Raw genomic sequence first — 13436 nt, forward strand, 5'->3', positions numbered from 1 at the left:
CCAGCCGATCAAAATCGCTATCAACTGCTCGCGGTTGCTGTAACTTCCCTTAATTTGCGAGGTGGTTTTGCTTAAAAATCTTTTCGATGCTCCCGGTGCACGGCAAGATTACTACCTTTAAATGGAAAACTGGCGTGCCACGTGTCAGCGCCTAATTTAGCTCAATAGGTTCATTATAAATTAACCTGCTCATAGTTTCAATTTTCAAAATTTCACTGATTGATTTCACCCTGGTGCCAAAATCAATTACAAGAGAGAAAAAGATTGAAAAATAATAAAAAATTAGTAAAATAAATAAATAATAGAATATAAATATTTACAGTTCTAAAGCTATTGACTTTCTGTCAAATAAATAACGTTTGAACAAATTTTTCACCTGAACATTAGTTCAACAAAAAGTTATTTTTAATTTGAAAATTACTTACGGCTGAGCAAACAGGCCTTGCTCGAACTATAATCCATTTCAAAACAACTATCCATGCCTTTTAAATTTTTAATTTTATTATCTAAATATGATTCATTTTAAATTAAACAACTATCTAGCCTTTTAAAATTTTAATTTTATTATCTAAGCTTTTAATTCATTTTATTTGAAATATTTGATGACCTTTTTGATATAAAATTTGAATGTATTATCTATCTTATTAAACTTGTTTGATGTATATCATAGGGTTTACAGAATAATTAATGATAAGGAAGATAATTTTATATTTATATTATTTAATATGAAAATAAACTATTTATTATTATTATTATTTATAATAATTATATATTAACATATAAATCACTAAATTTTATATGATTCTAATAAATAGAAGAGTCAACAAAATAAAATTATTTTCTCAAAAAGAAGAGTAAAAGAGAAGTCATATTTTCAAGACCAATTTATAACAACTAAAACTACTAACAACAATATAAAATTGCGCAAAATATTTTATCATTATTTCCAAAACTTTAAATATATTTTAATATATTTTAAAAAATTAAAATTTAAAATTGAGTTGATAATTTAAAATATAAAACTAAATTTTGATTTATTTAAATTCAAGTGCCGGGATGATCTGGCACTCTTCTGATCAATACTCTCTTTTGAATCAAACTTGTACTCAATTGATTATTCAAGGAGAATGTACTGTTCTTTTTTTTTTTTTAAGAGTCTCCGTATGATAGATAGTCTGGGGACAAAAAGAAAGAAAATGGAGTTTTTAATAGTTTCATATATCAAAAGACATCCCTACGGTCTTAGGTTCAGAGTCGCTTTGTGGGAACTTCAAGAGAGAGAAGAGAGATCATAGCTTAATATCAAAGGGAAAGGGGACATCGCTACGTTCGGCATACACATTCACTAGTTCCATTTGGTACCTTTCTCTAGATGGAATCCCGATTCGACTTTGAAATGCAAGAGCAAGAATGCCATGAGGGAGCCCTATCTCAGAAATGCAAGGTGTTACGCCCCGCGACCAACCGCCTATTTGGACCGGGTCGCGGCGCCGACGACAGACCGCCGAACGGAACGGGAATTTTCCTGTACGCGGACAGAATCTCCCCAGTACGTCCAAGGCGTCGAAATCCAAACAATCAACGAATGTTCCAACAAGGAACGGATATCAATCCAGATTGCATAAGGAAGTATCAAATACATAATCTACTTGCTATTACAAGCATTCAGTTAAACACATCTCAAATCAGTTTACATTTTACTTCCGATTACAATCACAATGTATTACATCTTTTATTTTACAAGTTTGATACATCTTGATTCTTGCCTTCTAGACCCCTAAACTAGACTGCCTCAGGGTACTGCTACCTCGGTCTCTGTGGTGGGGCGCTATCTACTGAGCTACGCCCTCGCCTCGCGCCGCCGCGCCACACACGAACGACCTGAAAATCCCAAAACAACGTGGGGTGAGAACCAACTCCATGGTTCCCAGTGGGTATGGCCACCCAAGGAAAAAGCTCGACCGATAGGTCCGAGGAGGCACTGCAACATGTTAGTTCAACAAGATACAACAGATATATATATTCAATTAAAATACATGCCATGCCTCACGATATGCGATATGAAAATCATGCAACTCTATGCAACAACTAGTAGATCATTAGATTCTACAATTACTTGGCTACTCTTAGCTCATATCTTACTCTAAGGTCTCCATTACCTTAGGTTCCCAACTCAGTCCACTGGCTTCTAAGGTCTCTATTTCCTTAGCTCAAGCCTCTATCTCTAGCTCATAAGGGTTCCTCTACCCTATCATAGCTAACCACCTGACTCGGCTTCGAGTCAATGATCCGCGGATAGCCCGCGCGCTGGCTGCTCAACAGCCTACCGCTCTCAGCCCCCTAGCGGTGAAGTCGTCGCACACGCTAAGCTCGGCTCGAGTCGCACGACCTGTCCATCTGGTGGCGATCGCGTTGCTCTTACCCAGCGTGGGCTCGAGACATGGCATACCGTCTGGCGGCGAACGGATCGCACCACGCCCAACAACGGTCATGTCAGACTCAGCCACCTGGCGGCACCCCCATCGTACTTACCCAGCATGGCATCAGTCTGCTCTGGCGGCCTGATCCTCAATGGCTTAACCATCCTGGAGGCGAAAACGTCGCACAAACGCCACGGCAATGGCTCAAGCCCCGGGCGGTGATCTCCACGTGGTCACGCCCAATCTACCCACAGTACCAAGCTCGGCGGCGAAGTCGTCGTTACGACGACTTTTTGCTTGCAGTTCTAGCCTAATTTAGATGCCGGCTTTACAGGCTAAAGCTGGATTTAAGGTGAATTATGTTTCATTGAGAAATTTAGGGACAAAACCCTGATCACATTATGGAGTTCTCTGCGGAGGTTCTCGAGAGTGTTCAGTCGAGTGCTGCTAGGTTTCGAGCAAGCGTGAGAGCGACGCTTGTTGTAGCTCTGCCGTAGTTATAGTTGTATATATCGTTTATATCAGCCTTAGAACGTTTAAGTCAAAAGATTGACTTTAAGGACGAATGGAGTCCAATCTTATAGAAGGTTTGGTCGAAGATTCCCATGTTTAAGTCGAGTTGCTTCGAACTTCTGGACGACGCTTCTTTATTAAGATTTAACATAGTTAAGCGCATTGTTAAACGTAAAGCAAGGTTATATCGAAGTATTTACCGATTTATAAGGTTAATTCGAAGTTTCATCGAATAAGGTCCAGATTCTTCCAATTAAGTGTCGATTTATTAGGTTAAAATTAACGACTTTAGAGTCTAATTTCGTTGATCTTCGTTATCGAGTTTTCGTTGTGTATTTGCAGATGAGCTTGCAGCTATTACCTCTTTTAGCTCAGCAAATGGAAGAGTTCGGAGGTTGGTCGTGGGATGACCAAGTCCTGTCGTTTCTCGGAAGGTTTTGTGAGGGAGTGTGCACGTGTTTCCACGACGTTGCGAGTGTTTATCGCTTCTTGCGTGCGCCGCTGCTTTTGCTCGCTTTAGCCGCTTGAGCTGCATCTCTCTCTTTTTGGGATCTCTCTCTCTCTTCTTCCCTTCTCTTCGAAAGGGTCTTGAGAACGTATGAGGTGACTTCAGGGTCTCGGCACGACCCTAGTTTATCCATCCATAGGTTACACTTTAATGGTTTTATGGGTTCGACGGTGCTTAGACGGTCGAACATGGCCATGTTCCACTACCGACATGGCCATGTCGTTCGTCTTTTTACGACTCTAAAGCGTCCAGTTACGTAAAAGAATAAAAAAACGTAAGGTTAGTGAGAGTTTGAACAGGGTTGTGAACAAGATTGGAAAATCTTGTACATCCTCACTGGGTGTGTGGTAAGGTGTGTGAGCTTGAAGCGTTAAACGTTTTCAAGTCACATAATGTCAATACTTGGGAGCTGGACACCTTTCACCTAAGGTCTTAGAGTCCTGAAAACTACAGGGATCATGTTCGATCCCGCACACACGNCATTGTTACACAAGGCCAGATCCCACTTTCTTTAATCGAGCAGGTAAGGGATCGCAAACATCTTTTCTTTTCAGAGATTTTGTTTTCAAAAGATATCCCGACTTACTTATAGGGGGTCTTAGGTGAGGAGTGAAACTTAAAATTATAATTTCAATTTCAATTTGAATCCATAAAATTTAATGTTTTAAATAAAATTTAAATAAAACTTTAAATTCTAAATTAAATTTAATTTATATTTAAATTCATAAATTAGATTCGAAATATTTGATTGAATTTGAATTTTTAATTCAAGTTCAAATTAAAATTTAAAACTATAAATTTAAACTTATATTTTAATTAAAAAATAAGGTTAAATAATTAAATTTAATTCGAACAAATATCCATTCCACTCGGATTCAACTTTCAAACTGGCCTCCTAGGCCGGAATGGAAAAGGGGTTGGTTAAAGAATTCGAATTGGAATAGTACTCCCGCATACCAAATGTTTACAAATAGAATCGTACATTTTGATTCCGATTCCTGCGTGAAAAATGGGCGGACCAAACACGCCCTAGCTATATGTGCCAATACAAAAATTGACTAAGCCCTAAGTACATGTATTAGGATTTGTCGAATTTGATTTGACTTTTACTCCTGGGTATATGTGGTAGAGTAAAAGGTTGACTAAGTGTCACACCTCGAAGCCGATTTAAAAAGCCTTTTTATAATGAATACCATTTTTAAAATCAGAGTTACGGAAAACGTGTCATTGTTTTTTTTATTTGAATTCAACCTTGCCCACGTGACATACAGACCCGCCACAAATACAAAGTTCCTCTATCCACTCGGACAGAGTCTCCTTTATATTTGCACGGTGTACCAGCAATAATATTAGGATCACAACAACAACTTACATTTATCATTCCACAAGCAATTTATGAAATACATTTCCATACAGCTAGCAATCCTTAGAGATGATGCATGTCTCTAAACACTCCTTAGGCGCTGGATGATGCGATGTACAGTACAACAATCATCCTATTTAAAAGTGCTCCCCACCCGGAAGCTTTATTTTTAAACTCTATTTAATTATCCATAAAAATCAACAAACACAACTATTGATACCAAACGCACCAAACACAGCTATTGCACCATGGCAGGAAAGCCCCTAAACTTTGAGTGCCAACACTCACCTCGGAGGCTACAACCTCCCACCACTCCGAACTATAATTAGACAAAGCCAAACATTAACAATCGTAACCTTTCGATGGCATCCGACTCTTTTAGGTCCAAGACCTAACGTCCCGCCTAGACCAAAAGGTCTAAGGCTGCCATTACCAGTTGAGCTCGATAATTTAGCCTGCTCATCACTCATTCGTGTACAAACAGATCAACATGAACACCACAGTATGTCCGTCACTAGGTGAACAGGGTTGCCTCTTGCAACATGCGACCGTAACCACCAGTGATGCCCAACATCTGTCTCTACGAGACCCTGTCGCTGTAATCTCCAAGGGACCCTAGCGATTGATGTTTCTAGCATCACTAAATGGCAGTCTCATTGAGACTCCAACACGCCTTTCACCAAGTGACCAAACAACAATCCAATCCAATCCAAGGTATACATGATAAACTAAAACGTATACCTTATACAATATCACAAGTTGCGACTTCTGAGCCAACCACCAAGCTCACTAGATGATCAAAGATGACCGTCACCTCTCCACAAGATGGTCTAACAGATAGTCTTGCAAGAGAAAAAAAAATACTAACCCAATCCAGATATTGCAAGAGAAAAAAAAAAATACTCACCCAATCTAGATATTCCCCAAAAGCGGTAGGGTATCTTGTCCTAACTTTCAACATTACGTTGTCTGTAGCCAACGTACTTATCGAAAGAAAGGTAAAATACCCGCGGATCCATCGCCAATAGCAAGTTGGAGACATGACACAAAAACTAAGCCGACTAATAACCCTATGATGCACTAGAATGCACGAACAGAGATCTGACATCACGACTGTACATTAGCCAGATCCGACACACACCACAGTGACAAAGAACCAACAAAAGGTCGAAACATCCACCTTGATATTTCCACCAGCAAAACCATTCGACATAACTTAAAAGAGTGAACCCTGTGTGGCTGCGGAGGTAAGGCAATCATAGTAGTAAAAGCAGCCTGTCGACATCTCACTGCTCAGAGCTAGTCCACTCACCGCCCCCACTCCTAACACCAAAATGAGTACATGCCATATCCTACAGCACAAGAAACACGAAGTAATAACACAAATCAACCTTCGAGTCTTCAAGGTCGATAACCTCGAGACTAAATCTCGAATACCTCGCGCTCGCACGTGCCTACATGCCTTAGGTCTTCCTATGGGTCAACCTAACCAGTGGTTCAGTTAGAAAACTTGTAAATGCAGTTGTAGTTGTTTCACGCTCTGATACCATCTTAATCTGTCACGCCCCAGGGCCGATTTTAAAAACTTTTTTATAATGAATGCCATTTTTGCAATCAGAGTTACGAAAAACATGTCGTTATTATTTTTTATTTGAATTCAACCTTGCCCACATAACGTACAAACGCGCCACAAATACAAAGTTTCTCTGTACACTCGGACAGAGTCTCCTTTGTATTTGCACGGCGTACTATTAATAACATCAGGATCACAACAACAACCTACATTTACCATTCCACAAGCAATTTATAAAATACATTTCCATAGAGCTAGCGATCCTTAAAGATGATGCATGTCTCTAAACACTCCTTAGACGCTGGATGATACAATGCATAGTACAACAGTCATCCTATTTAAAAGTGCTCCCCACCCGGAAACTTTATTTTTAAATTAACTCTATTTAATCATCCATAAAAATTATTAGAAAACCTTTTAAAACTGTTTCCTACTCGAAAACTTCACTTTTGAAAACCGACTACCTCGAGGGGTAGAAAACCACGATGCGTAAATACATAAATTCAAGAACCAATTATTCATAAATCTCCAATTGCCAGCATCATATGAAAACATCAACTCAAACTAGTTCACAAACATTCAAACATTCATAGTGATCATTTAACTGAACTATTTAATTATTTAAATTACTAATGCGGAAATGAAACATAACCAAGGTGACGGTCACTACTGCAGTCTAGCTAGTATGTCCTCCCATCGCACGAAGAATCAATTCCTCGCCCGAGTCACTTGGGGAAATGGAGGGTGAGAAACCACAATCAAGGTTTTCCAGTGAGTACGACAGAGCCACGAAGGCAAATCGTATTAACTGAAAAACAAAGGAGATAGAACAAACTGATATATGTGTGATATAAGAGCAACTACAGTAGTAATAGAAACATGATAGTAAATGAGTAAGAACCAAACTATTACTGTAACAAAAACTCAACTGAACAGATGCCTCAAGGGTATATAATCCAAAACTGTACCCAATCTGGTGCCTGCCGTATTAGTCCGCAGACCTCAAGCGTTGCCTGTCACATTGCTTGCACCGATCTGATTCATCCGCCCACTAGACGAACCGTCCGAATAAGTACACCTCCGGTCGGTGGCCAAACTGACCTGGTGTCAATGAATACACCCAAGTGCTGTGACTAAGTCATATTGATATGCTCAATGCGAAAGCCAGCTGAAACCGGTGTCTTGGCCCAAGCTAGATACAAGGGCGTACAACGCCGAACCACTATCAACTAGATCGAAACATACGACAAAGGAGTCGATGTGTTGCCTGGACCCAAGGCCCCTGGATATACAACATATGCAAGCCTGCTCTATATGTCTATCAACGACTATCATCATGCAAGTAACAAGTATAGATGAACGAACGAAAAGCGCAAGTAACCGACATGTAGAGACTACGATTCTGATATAGAAGAATAGAGGAAAGTGAAACGATTTCACCGACTACCAGCTCGAAGCACCCACCTGTACTAACGTCGCGCCTGTCTTCAAACTGTACACGATTGTCAACCGGACCTACGAAGACTTTCGAGGACTTCCGAGGTCCGTCGAGACGCGTATTGACAGGTCTCAACATGCCGGAGGCTGTGCTCATGATCCGGAGCACAACGGCTCACTGTAGGAGGCGCGAGAGCGACCCGAACATTTAGCGAACAGCGCGCACTCGGGGAAAACTGCGCAGAAAATGCAGTTTCGAAATCCGCTGATCCAAAATGAGGTGAGCACTGTGATCAGCACTGACTAGCGATCACCGTGCTCACCTCCGGAGGCATCGGGACAGCCTCGGATCGCCAAAAAAACAAGCTCAAACCCGAAACAGCAACCAAAGACCCTAAATAAGCTTACTGCAGCAGTGGGAGCTAGGGCATGGCCGGCGGCGACTCTGTGGCTGCGCGCCGGCGGCCGATGGGTACGGTCGACGTGGAGAGGCCGGAGCTCGTGCCGGCCGGCAGCGGGAGGTGGCGGCAGTGGGAGGCTGCGGCGGCGGCGGCGGCAGTGGAGCAACCCGAGCCCGCACGGGCTAGGGCTCTGGTCCAGGAGCAGCGCGGCCACGGCGGCCGGCAAGGCTCCAAGGGGCGACGGCGGTGGGCTGCCAGGAGCCAAATGGAGGCGGCGCGGCCGACCCCAAGCGACGGTGGCGCGCGGGTTGGGGATTAGCTCGGCTTCGGCCCGAGCTAGCGCGAGGTAGCCGTAGGGAGCTAAGGCGGCGGCAGCGGCCACCGGGAACGGCGGCGACGGCGCGCGGGGGTCGCCGGAGACCCGGGGAGAGCGGCGCAGCAGATCTAGGGCAGCAGTAGCTCGTGGGCCATGAGCTAACTTGAGCTCGGCCCAAGCTGGCCAAGGCTGGCCGCGGGGTGCCCAGGCGGCGACGGCGGCGTGCAGGGACGCAGGTGATCGACGGGAGAGTCACCGAAAATCGGGGCCGCTGCCAGAGGGGGGTGCCTGAGGTGAGGATTACCCTGGGTAATCCACGGGCAGAGGTAGTGGAGGAGTTAAGGGAGAGAGAGAGGCAATGAAGCTTACTCCGGCGGCCGGAGGCACGCGCCGACGGCCGGGGTGCGCACGGCGAGGGCAAGGAAGAGTGGTGAAGGTGGCTGGGGGCGCAACTCAGGGTGGCAAGGGCTAGGGTTAGGGTTTCAAGCAAGAAAACAATAAAATGCTATATATACAAAACTCTAATTCGCGCAAAAGTCCCTCAAAACTCGGTATTTTAAACCGAGTCCCTCACAGCACGAGTGAAACGCGCGAATACACCTCCACATTCAAATTCACGCAAAACGGTACATAAAATGTAGGGCTTATCGCAAAATAACAGTTTTGCCATCAAAGACCCCTCCTCGATCAACGCGCGATATCAGGAGATCCGTCTGTCAGATTTGTAAACGGATTACACCAGTGCGATCAGCACGATAGAGACAACAAATCCACTATTTCTTTTCACTTGGTTTGGTCGCAAATTCACGACGAAACCCATCCTCTTTCCAAAAGGCAAAACCCGTACACAAATACATATAATATATGTATCTCCAGTTTTCTCGAAATTCGTGCATCAAACCTGAAATCTGTCAGCGCCAATGGTTCCAGCATAGTTAGACCATTGAAAACGAGCTATTGGATCGCTATGAACGGAGTCCGATACGCGCCGGAAGCCATCTCTACACTTTGGCCTCTCCGGAAACCTAGATTACTATTCACTTTAAGTGAAAAGTAAAAGTCGCGTAACTTCTCCATTTTAACTCATTTTCCTCCGAAACTTTACGAGTGCTTTTGTAATTAATATACACATAAAAACCTCATCAACAAAGAGTTTAGCTACACTGCCAAATTTTCAGTCCTTACACTAAGTCCTAAATATATAGATTGGAGTTGTCGAATTTGATTTGAATGAACTTTATATTTTTTAATGAACTCTAGATATATGTATCAGAGTTCAATTAAATTTGATTTGATTAGGTTCTAAGTATGATTTAGAACTCAATTGGATTTGATTTGATTTTGCCTTAGTTGTATGTGTTAAGGTGAAGGGTTGACTTAGCCCTAAGTATGTGCATTTAGGTTAGTCAATATTGTATTTGAATTAACTCTAATAAGTGCCCGAGTTCAATTGAGAATGGTTTGATTAGGTACTAGTAAGTATATTGTTTAGAACCCAATTGGTTTGAATTTGATTTTGCCTTAGTTATATGAACTAAGGCGAATAGATGGTGGTCAAATATATGTTTGGATGGTTTCTGGTGAAGTTGAATTCAGTTCATGAACTTGGTTCATAGTGAATTGGTTCATAGTGAATTGGGTTTGGTTTGTTCGCTTCATGAGAGTTGGGTTTATAATAGATTTATGGTGGAAGCTAGACCTGGCAATCTCGACCCATACCCGTGGGTGCCCGCGGGTTACCCGCAAATTCACGGGTATGGGTACCAACTTTTCTAACCCAAAAAATTACGGGTAAAACGGGTGAGTACCCATTAAGCTGTGGGCATTTTGGGTAACCCGCGGGTATCCACGGATACCCGCACATATATTTTTAAATTAAAAAATATATTTTCTTAATTAAAATACATATATTTTTATTTATCTATCCTAAAAATTCTAACCATAATTTTTTATCGCATCTTTTATATTACAAAATTTGTTTGCTTTAAGACTTTAAATATTTTTATTGTATCCTATGATATTTTAAATAATAATTTATGTTATATTTTTAAAACTTATATAGATGTGTTTGCATTTTAAAAATATAATAGAAAAAAAGAAAAAAATTGCGGGTAACTCGCATACCCACCCGCCCACCCGCGGGCGGGTATGGGTAAGGATGTTGGCTACCCAAAAATTAGCGGGTAAATTTTATCCATGCCCAAGTAACAGGCGGGTACAATGACCCGCCCACGGGTTACCCAACCCTCCCGTTTTCCAGGTCTAGTGGAAGCCCATATTTGATTCATGAATTTTGTCACACCTCGGGACCCACAACAAAAGCCTCTCGGGCACATGCATAGACCCGCCAAATTGACAGTCTCCTCCGCCCACATGAAGCGTACACCAAATTTGTATAATGCATTCTACATGGTAACTATGCATACATCGGTTGCATATGGTGGGCATCACAGGAGCAACTAAGTAACTTGGCTACCTACAAGTTTGAACCATTCAACTTTTACATGCCACTGGTTCAAGCCTAATTAAAATACATCATCCTTTTTCTAAAATGAGACTAAGATATATAAATTCTACTTACATCTACATCCCCTTCTAAAATGAAACACTCTTTACCTTTTCTCTCGAAATACAATGTCCTTATACTTTCTTGCAAGGGTGATCTAGAAGTGGGTAACCCTACAATCTAAGGTGCAATACCGTTGCCTCGGTCCTGTGTCGCTCCGATCGTGGTTGGATATGTAAAATAAAGGGTGAGAACTAAAATTTTTTTTCAATAGGTTTGGTCGCCGACCCTGGCAACTTTTCCACTAGGACTAAACAAGACATTAGTAGTAAATGAATAATGACGAGATAGTAAATAATTGCAAGTATCTATGAACAAGAATGATATGAATTACTGCTACCTTGCCTTTAAGAAATTACAAAGTTAAGAACCCGATATGTTCAACTTGTCTTTTGGTTTCTTTACTTGGTTAAGCCCTACCCACACGTCTAAACCTCATGGAGATCTAGTCGCTATTGTGCCCTGGCACCCAGCTCGGCCACCTATCAGGGAGTTGCTTCTGCACCCTATCACCCAAGGGGAGTTGCTACTGCACCCTGTCACCAACCTCCGAAGAACACAACTTGTGGAGTTGCGACCTCCACAAGCTTTGACAGACTTGGTGAGTATGATCATGTTCTATTATACAAGAGAACCCACTACTATCCAATGATGAAAATACTCCGAGATCTACTAATTCCAAGCATGCCTGCCTCAAAAGAAATACAACTACTATATTATATGGCATACTACATGTACATTGTCCCAGTTTGCTATTGTCATTGTTTTCTAGCTGTATTTGCCATTCAATTTATGTATGATCACAATGTCCATATGTGACAACTATATTGAAGTCTAGCATTCCATTATGAATTTACTATATTCACGTGAATTTATTTCTAGTAGTTATATACAAGTTTTAGGGTAATCAAGTAAGATACATGACATTCTCTACTTACATATGTGATCATAATCTCAAAGATAAGGAAAAGGAACCACTAGGGTATATCATGTCAAGTGAGAATGAAGAAGCAATAATACACCTTACAACACATAACCAACATTATAATACATGAGCTAATTAAAATGGAGGAATTAGATAGAGAGAAGTCTAGTCACTTTCCCACCTTGGTTCGTCGCCAATAGCTAGAAAAACCAAGCAATTCGATGGTCGTCGATGAATCGTCCAAGTCCAAGGCCAATTTGTCAAAAACCTTCAAAATTGGCCCAAATCCTTCGATTGGATGTAGTAACCTCATCGTAAAGTCAAATTTTCTTGTTTCCCACATCAATCTACTCTTCAATTGAAATTTCAAAAGGTTAATTTACTTTGAAAGCCCCTAGGTCAAATTAAACCCCAAATTTTCGACCTAGATTTCAACTATCCTCAACAAACTCTCATGATTATGGTGAATCTCCCAAAAGTCTACTGTCGATCCTTCTAGGGTTCTCCAAAATCATATTTTTCTAAAATTATTTCCAAATCCTAACAAGAAATCACATGGAACTCATTACACCTTATCTCACAAACTCCTCCTTGTCTAAGAAGGTTGTTTCACTCCTTCTAAAAGAGCTCCTTTACTGGCACTTACTCCAAAATCTCAAATCTTGTGAAAAAATTGCAAGAGAGAGGAAGAGAAATAGGTTAGAGAGTGATAGATTGAGTTTTAGAAAAAAAAAAAAAGAAAAGAAAAAAGATTTTCTCTTTTTTTTTTTTTGGAGAAGTGACGGAGAAAGGGCCCTAGGGGCCCTATATAGAGTTGCACAACTGCAACTTAATCCTCCAAAAGAGAGAAATTGTACCACCTCAAATGCTGCTCCAGACTATAGGAAGTCTAGATCCTGAAGGTTTTCCCTGAGCCGCAGAAGCAACGTCCAAACCTTCTAGTGGAAGTCCAGATTTTGAACATTTGACTTTGTTATTTACGTAGCTAAGGTCCGAACTTGCCGTTGGAGATCTGGATCCCGAAGGTTTACTAGTGATTCCATGAGCTAAAGGTTCGGACATTGAAGTTTGAAGCCAAAACAACAACTTCAAGGTTCGTACTTCCTCGCCAAGGTTCAAGTCCTGAAGGTTCGAGGACTTAAGTCTTCTTTTTTTTTGCTTCCGAAACTTCGTTTTCGCACCATTTACGCCTCAACTCACTTCTAATCCATCCAAAACTCTAGTAATTCTTCTCACATACTTTGATATTTTATTTTTTCCTGCGCTTTGTCAAATGTGACCATAACATAGTATACTGAAATTCAGTATATTACAAATTTGGTTCACGATGAAAGCTCATGTTTGATTCATGATGGAAGCCCATATTTGGTTCCTAATGGAAGCCCATAGTTGTTTCATGAAATAGGTTCATGGT

At 41.3% G+C, this 13436-nt stretch overlaps 1 long non-coding RNA gene across 1 annotated transcript; it reads right to left on the reverse strand.

Annotated features, from left to right (window-relative positions):
- Positions 1679–13176, reverse strand: LOC109707208. The gene is made up of 2 exons (XR_002215435.1): positions 12204–13176; positions 1679–1881 (listed from the first exon to the last, which is right to left on the reverse strand). It is a non-coding gene; the product is annotated as an uncharacterized LOC109707208 (long non-coding RNA).

This window comes from Ananas comosus, linkage group 3 (genome assembly GCF_001540865.1).
Source record: "Ananas comosus cultivar F153 linkage group 3, ASM154086v1, whole genome shotgun sequence".
Lineage (NCBI taxonomy): Eukaryota > Viridiplantae > Streptophyta > Magnoliopsida > Poales > Bromeliaceae > Ananas > Ananas comosus.